Genomic DNA, 8,719 nt, shown 5'->3' with positions numbered 1-8,719 from the left:
GGGTGCAAATGGGTATACACTGTGAAGTTAAAAGCAGATGGAAGTATTGATAAATACAAGGCAAGACTCGTGGCAAAGGGATACACACAAAAATATGGGGTAGACTATCAAGATACGTTTGCTCCAGTGGCTAAACTCAACACAATCCGAATCCTAATTTCCATAGCAGCTAATAGAGATTGGCCCCCTGAAACAATTTGATGTAAAGAATGCCTTCTTGAATGGTGATTTAGAAGAGGAGGTCTACATGGAGGTTCCACCGGGAGTACAGCTACCCCCTTCAAAAGAAAGTGTAGTCTGCAAATTAAAAAAGGCTTTATATGGCCTTAAACAGTCACCCAAGGCATGGTTTGGAAGACTCACGTTAGCATAACTTGTTTATAAAGCATAACAAAGGAAAAGTGGCCATACTTATTGTCTATGTAGATGATATGGTGTTAACAAGAGATGATGTGGAAGAAATGAAATTACTTGAGAAGAAATTGGCTGCTGAATTTGAAATGAAGGATCTTGGACAACTAAAATACTTTCTTGGCATAGAAATTGCAAGATCTGAAAAAGGTATTTTTCTATCTCAAAGAAAATATATTCTAGACCTTCTATCTGAGACTGGAATGTTGGCTTGCAAGCCAGCCGATACTCCAATTGAAATCAATCATTCTCTTGTTGTATATCCAGACCAGATTGAGACGGACAAGCATAGATACCAAAGGTTAGTAGGAAAGTTAATTTATTTATCTCACACTAGACCTGACATTGCCTATTCTGTGAGCATTGTAAGTAGGTTCATGCATTCTCCTAGTGAAGAACATATGACAGCAGTATACCGTATCCTTAGATACCTCAAAGGTTCACCAGGGAAAGGTTTATTATTTTCAAAAAATGATAGAGCCTGCATAGAAGGATACACAGATTCAGACTGGGTTGGAGATAAAACTACAAGGCAATCAACTTCAGGGTATTTTACCTTTGTAGAAGGCAACTTAGTCACGTGGAGAAGCAAGAAGCAAAAGGTAGCTACAAGGTCTAGTGCTGAAGCTGAATTTAGAGGTATGGCATATGGCATTTGTGAATTACTATGGATTAGAAGCGTACTAGCTGATTTAGGAATCAAATATGAACAATCGATGAACCTTTTCTGTGACAACAAGGTTGCGGTAGAGATTGCACATAACCCGGTTCAACATGATAGAACCAAACATGTTGAAGTGGATAGACATTTTATTAAGGAAAAACTAGATAATCAAGTAATTCAAACTCCACATGTTCGGTCTGAAGATCAACTTGCTGATATATTAACAAAGACTATTTCAGGAAAGGTGTTTGAAGAAGTCATTAACAAGTTGGGCATGATTGATATTCATGCACCAACTTGAGGAGAGTGTTGAAGATATAATTTAGATTTAAATTATTGTTGCACTTAATTAGGAATAAGTTTTAAATATTTAAAGTTGTTTTCTGTTTTTATATTGTTTTCTATTTAAGTATAAGCATTTAATATTGCTTATAAAAATATACCTTATTTAAGAAGTAACAGAAAAAAATAAAAAAGTATCGTATTTTATTCTGTGGATTGTTTAACAGAATGATTCATAGAATGTCACATTTTACATTTGCATCAATTAATGAGAGATTAAAATATACCTTCAAACAATTGTTTGTTTTAAGGTTTTAAAGGAAAAGAATTCAAGTTAAATGAAAAAAAATATTTTATTATTATAAAGTTATATGTTTAATAAAATTAATCTACTATTCAATCATTGAAAATAGTTTATATCTTTTAAATATACAATTTTCGTTTTTCTCTAATATTTTGAGGTAATTAATTTTCCTTTTTTTTTATTGGGTATAACAGAACTTAGGATGTTATTTAATTATATTTTCTTTTAGGAAAGTTTTCCTTTTCATTTAAACTCTTGGGGTTTTTTTATATCACCGCATGTGGGATTAGCGAGAATGCACGTGTGATCTAAGTAGAAAATAAATATTATTTTTAGTTTAGATTTATTATGACATGTTTTTTTTGTGAATCATACTTTTTTAAAGTAATTTAGGACTTTCTTTATTTAAAAAAATATATTAAAAGAAATACAACAATTAAAGAAAGAAAAAAATAACTCTATCTATTTTATTGGAAGATAAATATACATTTTTAGAATATATGTTGATTTGGATATAAACTTTAGAATGGGTATGTATGATTGTATTATTGTGATATTTGCTTGATTTGAAATTAGAAATGAATATTAGTATTTGTTTGAAAACGAAAAATAAATTGTGCAGTAGGAAGGTTGTTGGATTTGAGTTGTAATTACACGTGTGAACAAAATTATGAACTTATGAGATTTAATAAATCTTTGGAGTTTGTGGGATTAAGATTAATTATTTTAATGTCTTGTTGGATGTATTTATATTATGTTGTGACAGTTAGAATTGGAGTTGAATGTATTTGATATTTAATAGATTGAGTGTTTAAATTCAATTCAATTAAAAACAAGTATATTTTAAGTAATGTTGAAGATACAAGTTTTGAATCGAAAGAAAACTAGTTTAGTTCAATTGGAAATAAAATTTCGTTTTTATTTAAATTATAAAAAAAATAGTTTTTATTCAAAAGTTAGTTTTAAGCTGAGTAAAAATACTAGGTTTTTATACGTAGGATATCCGTATAAATTACTTAGCATATTAAAGACACGGTTATGAGGAAGAGTTTCTACCATGATTTTGTTGAGAAAATACAATTTTTTCATTACTTTTTTCAGTGAAAATTACTACGCAAACTTCACTTAATTCATTTCTAAAAGAAACTTAAATTTTATTTATTATTCCTATGTTTATGAATGTTATATATACATTATAAATGATGCAGTTTATTAGTTAGTAAAAATTGACCTAGTTATAAAGCAGTGTCGTTACATTGTAATGTATAGGGTAAGTATTGAATTATATAATATATCTAAACGTTTAATGATAATTTAAGTTATATAGTTAAAGATATCATCTGGTAAATTATGTCACTTGTGCTTAGGTGAAAGATTTAGGAGTTAACCTTATATGTTGATTTTTGGGTTGAAATTGAAGATAGTAAAAATATGATAATCAAGTAAGAATGAAAACTAAGACATTAATACAATATTCTAAAAGCTATCTTTTATTAATATTATATAAGAATGTTGAGTGGTGCAATAAAAATGATGATAATTTTATATAATATTTATGTATATTATTCAAGACTTTAGACAATATTTTTATTGAAAAGTTAACTCATTGTATGTGTTTTTCCTTTGGTAAATAATATTTGTATTTTAACATGATAAGATATAATATTACATGTATAAGAGTATAAAGAGAAACAAATTATACATTAGTAAATAATTCTTTTATACTTCAAGAATGTAGCAACCTGCATAACTATTTTATCATCCATCAATAGTCTAATAAAGAATAAAATAAGTAATAGAGATAAAGTATGTTAATAAAATGTTTATAGACTAAAAAAAAAAATTTTTGATAAGTTTTAAAAGTGAAATGTTAAACTTTTTTTAAAATCCTCACAAATATACCCAAAAATAATAGTAAAATTAATCATTTACCATTACTATTTTTAAATACAACGTTGTAATTCATAAGTTAATTAATTAAATCTAAAAGCAAATTTGAAAATATTACAGGTACACAAATTGATTACACCTAAATCGTTTTTTTTTATAAATATTTTTCATTATGATTAAGTTTATGGATTCGCGCATATATTTGAAAGAATTATTCATAAAACGTTCTTACATGAGAAAAATGATAAAATTATCTTATTAATATTAAAATTAATTTATACAGAAATTAATTACTAGACGTTTTCTCGTATAATCTTTAATTTATTTTAACTTGAGTGCAAAGAACTTAATTTATTTTTGAAGAAGCTTGTTTAAACATCTTGTTCAATAAAGTTAATTTAATGATAGATATATTCATAGTGAAACATTTATAAACTCGCGATTTATAGAGTAGGGAAATATTCCCATTAGAAAACATAAAATTGGAGAAATTAATGCATAAAAATTCGGGTTGCTGCAAAATGAGAATGAGAAGAAATGTAACAAGACTCATGGCTAATAACAGTGTGCTAACTTTTATTTTTATTTAAGTATAAATTTTTAAATTTCATTTTACTTATAGTATATTTCGTTTTGGAAAGTATCACAATTATTATAAAAAGCTTCTTTCGAAAATCCATTTCCAGAACATATGTCATATATTCTTATAAGCTTCTTCCATAAAAATCATTCTAGGATGTGTCTCATATGTTTCAAAAATTTTGTTCTGAAAAACTCATTCCAGAATATATCTCATATGTTTCAAAAATTCTAGAGGTGCAGTTCGTAATTACGGGAGTGCAGGAAGGAAAATCCTTAAATATTTACAATCAAGACCAAAAGGAGAAAGAAAAAGAAAAGTGGAACAGGCTTTTCTCCTTACGCCATCTCACATTTCTTTCCGCACTCCCATATTTTTTAAAAATTTCAAAACTATTCTCTACGCTTCAAAAAATTTCTACACTTCACTTTTTTTCTTCAACAAATTTCAAAATATGTTGAAGAAGGGTATTTTTAAAATGTGGGGTAAAAAATAAAAGTGAGATGGTACAGGGAGAAACACTCGAAGCCTTTTTAATATTTTCAAAAGCAGTCCAATATAATTTGTTTCTCCACCATGTTGTTGGTTTATTTCCTCGTTAACGAAGTTAAAAATAGTGAAAATCACATGTTGGAAAATGAAATTAAGAATGAAGTGCAGCAAAGGGTTCTATTTGAAAGGGAATACCTACACACCCACCCACCGTAAATATAAAAAAATGTGATTGATATTCTCGTGGCAAAATTTATTATAATTATTATGATGATGATGTGCGAAGAATTAAAAAAATGTGTTGGTTTTGATTTATTAATTATATTAATTTGAGGCTGGGAGGGTTAAATATTGTTATAATATGAAATTGAAATGACATGGTGGATCCTGGGCCTGTGAAGGTGGCCCAATGAGGCGTGTAAAAGTGGAAAGGACAGTGAAGGAAGCAGGTGAGATAAAAAGTCAAAGTTTAACACAAAACTATTATAATTTCATATCAGACCCCACAAAATACGTCACCATCTTCTATTCCTCCACACTTCTTTACATCTCTCTCTCTGCCTCCAAATTCATCTTTATTATTAAACAAATCTTTCTTTTTCCAACAAAATAAATAATTATATACATTTTTTAATTCTTTTTGTCCTTTTTCTTGCCCCTAAGAAAGCGACTCGATCTACACAAAACTCATGAATATTTTCTTCTTTCATTGTCTCTGCTACACTCCAATTCCACTTCTCATATAAGTGAAACCATATATCACTTACACTTCTTTCATTCATGCATTCTAATTTATGGTTAATCTTAAAGTCACAGCTTAATCTTCGTGTTAGCAGAAGGGTTTTATAATGTTTGTTACTATTAAATTTAATAATTTAGTGTATACTTTTTTTTAACTTGGGATATCCTCTGACTGTGGAAATAATAGATTAGACTTTGGGAATAATAAGATTCGTTGAAAGGATCAAGCTTTTAAAAATATTAATTTTTTTCATACATGTACCCTTCGACATGTGAATTGAATCGGTGACTGCACACTTAAAAGAATATGATTATCTGTAAACTATAGGATGTATTATTTGGATTAGATCTACCCGTAAACTCGAATTAATATATGGATTGGATGAAAGTGTTTTAATACATTATGCATCTTCCTTTTATACTCGCAATAAAAAGTTTAAATTCACCCTCCTTTTCAATTGGAAAACTCACTATTCTATTTCTTAAATTAATACCGCTCTCGTTTTATTTCTTCGAATTTCCAATATTATACAATTTATAAACTACTTTGACGTAATATACACTTTAATTTAAGTTTAAATAAATTACTAATTCTTGGAATAAATAAATTAGAATATGAATAACAACCTAAGCTGAGAATTGAAATGTCATATTTATAAATAAAATTTATAAATTTATAATGAATGCCTTATAAGTAGAAAGTCATATGAGCGTTGTAGTGATCAACCTTTGAATAAGAAATCAATTTGAACTTTTGAAAAACTGTGTTTTTTGGAGTGAGAGTGCTGTTGCTTAGTTGACTTGTATTAATTGAGTTCTCCTTCTCTTGTCGTACTAGAGCTTTCATGGAATGGAGTGGGCCAAGAGAGTCCTTCTTTGTAAGGTACTCACAATCTTATCTTACCATTTTTCACTCCATTTATCAAATTGAGTCTTCTTTTGTCACAATTATATTATTTCATTTATTGCATATTTGATATGTTATTGTTTAGTTTTATGTCTTTCCAACAACTTAAAGCTTATATGGAACCATAAAAATCCCAACGAAAATCTTCTGTGTCTTGATTTTGTCTTTGGTTAGAAAGTTGAGTGGATGTTCCATCCTTTCCAAAACTCCTTCAATGGGTTTCCTTTCATGAAGCCTAAAAGAAAGTGAGCAAAGAGTCTTTAAAGATCTTTCTAACATTTTGGTTGTATATGTTTACTAAAATACTCATCATCCTACCTTTTGATTGCATGTATTTAGTAAGGCACTCATCATGTCACTAGTTTTTGGCTCTTGTCGTGCTACCCTGTAAAGTGCATTAACATTTCTTTCTATCTACTACTTCATTATTTACTTATTATTAAATATAGTATGGTAAATTGTAATTTCACTAATCCTTTAAGAGAGTTTTTCATGGAGTATTAAGATTTATACGTTCATAATTTCCATGTAGAATGTTGTTATGATTGTGAGTACGAATAAAATTTAAATATCTTAGATATCTTTTTATCCTAAACTATTATACTTAATCTTTATAAGAAAAATATATAAAGAAATTTGACGAGTACATTAGAATAATACATTGAACTTTTGGATAATATAATTTGAAATATTATCATATTATATTTTTTTAATATTTTGTTAGACGTACTTAAAAAACATGTTTTTTATAACAACAATCTATATTGGTAAGGTGTCATAAGATAACATTTTATTCCGCTTATAGTTATAACAGGTATAAAAGGCTGGTACAATGACATTTTTGTAATAAAAAAGAAAACTTTTTATATTGGTTATAGTTATAACTCGTATAGAGAGTGAACATGGTGATATTTTTGTAATAAAAAAAATTGTATACTTATTTTAATTATAACCGATATAAAAAGTTCACATGGTAACATTTTTGTAATAAACAAGAAAAATTTCCAAGTCATCCCTTGTAGTGGTGCATTCCAACTTCCATCAAACAAAATGACTCCATTTCTATTGTTCCTCTTTGTCTTTCTTCTTTCACGAGACTGAACAATCTCATCCCGTTGTCGCTCTAGCTTTGTTTTCACCAATTCTAACCCTTGCGACCTAGACCATCATCGTGGTTGTGTGATTCCTTTTGAACCTCTAACATGTTGATTACATCACCGTCGACAATTCTTTCTCCCTTTCCTTTTGTCATGTCAGACCATCGTTTGCCCTAGTCATCTATTGATGTTTGTTTTGTTTGATATGTTGTAATGATAAAAACACTTCTACACAATATTAATAAAAGTTCATTTTTTCTCTTACCTTCTGATGAAGTCTCTCTTCCAATATGCTCTCTCTTTTCCTTCCAGATGCCATGTTTGAGTGTTGCCATGAATAGCTCCGGCCCTTTCTCTCTCTCGCAGACTAGCCTTGTGTTTCTTCACTGATGTTCTGACACAAATGACTTCTTACACAAGATATTTTTTTCTCATGGGCTTTCATGTTTTGGGCCTCTGTTAAAACAACTACAGACCTTATTATTATATCATTGCTATAACTATTTGAATCTAAAACTTTTTTGTTTTAGTTTTTCTTTTTCAGGTGACATACAATGGTGTTTATGATTGCTCGTAGTTTCAAATAAAAATGGAGAGAGACACGATTTGCAACATGCGACTTTGCATCTTGGAAGTCTAATTTTCATTGTGATGGAGATGAGATTTGAGGTTGTTATGGTTTGTGCAATCTGCATAAGGGAAGCTCGTGTTTGATGGCATACAATGAGGTTCAGTTGCGGTATTTCTTGGTGGCAGATCTTTGATATCTCCTTTTCCGACGAGGCAACAAAAAGGTCTGACGATATGCATAATGGTGGTGGTTGCATTGAAGCAAGGTGTAAGGATTTATTGTCATAATAAATTGCTGTGGGTAATGGTGGTTTGAATGTAATTGTCTTGATTTTGGCTAGTGAGAGAGAAACATAAACTATGATCGAATTTTTGTATACTAGTTATATCTTTAATCAGTATAAAAAATGACATTTTCTATATCAATTCTAGAACCAATATGAAATGTGAATATTTTCTAAACTCTTTCTTTTATACCAATTTCATAATCAGTATAAACAACAATTTTTAAAAGCTATAAAATGTTTTTCTACACTAATGCGTTGTATAAATTATCTAGTAAACAACAATTTTGTAATTTAAATGATGATATGTGTATAATATATAGTGTAAATATAAAATAAAATATTAAATTAAATAATTAAATGAAAGTTAAAGTTATGAACTTTCAATCAAAAATAATTAAAAATTAACTTATTTTTTTTATCGTCACTTCATCCTTTAAAACTTCTCTTAATTATAAAGAAAAAATTAAAAATCATCCAGAACTAAATGTATTATT

Source organism: Vigna angularis, chromosome 1 (assembly GCF_016808095.1).
Source record: "Vigna angularis cultivar LongXiaoDou No.4 chromosome 1, ASM1680809v1, whole genome shotgun sequence".
Lineage (NCBI taxonomy): Eukaryota > Viridiplantae > Streptophyta > Magnoliopsida > Fabales > Fabaceae > Vigna > Vigna angularis.
Note: the sequence above shows the minus strand (reverse complement) of the source record.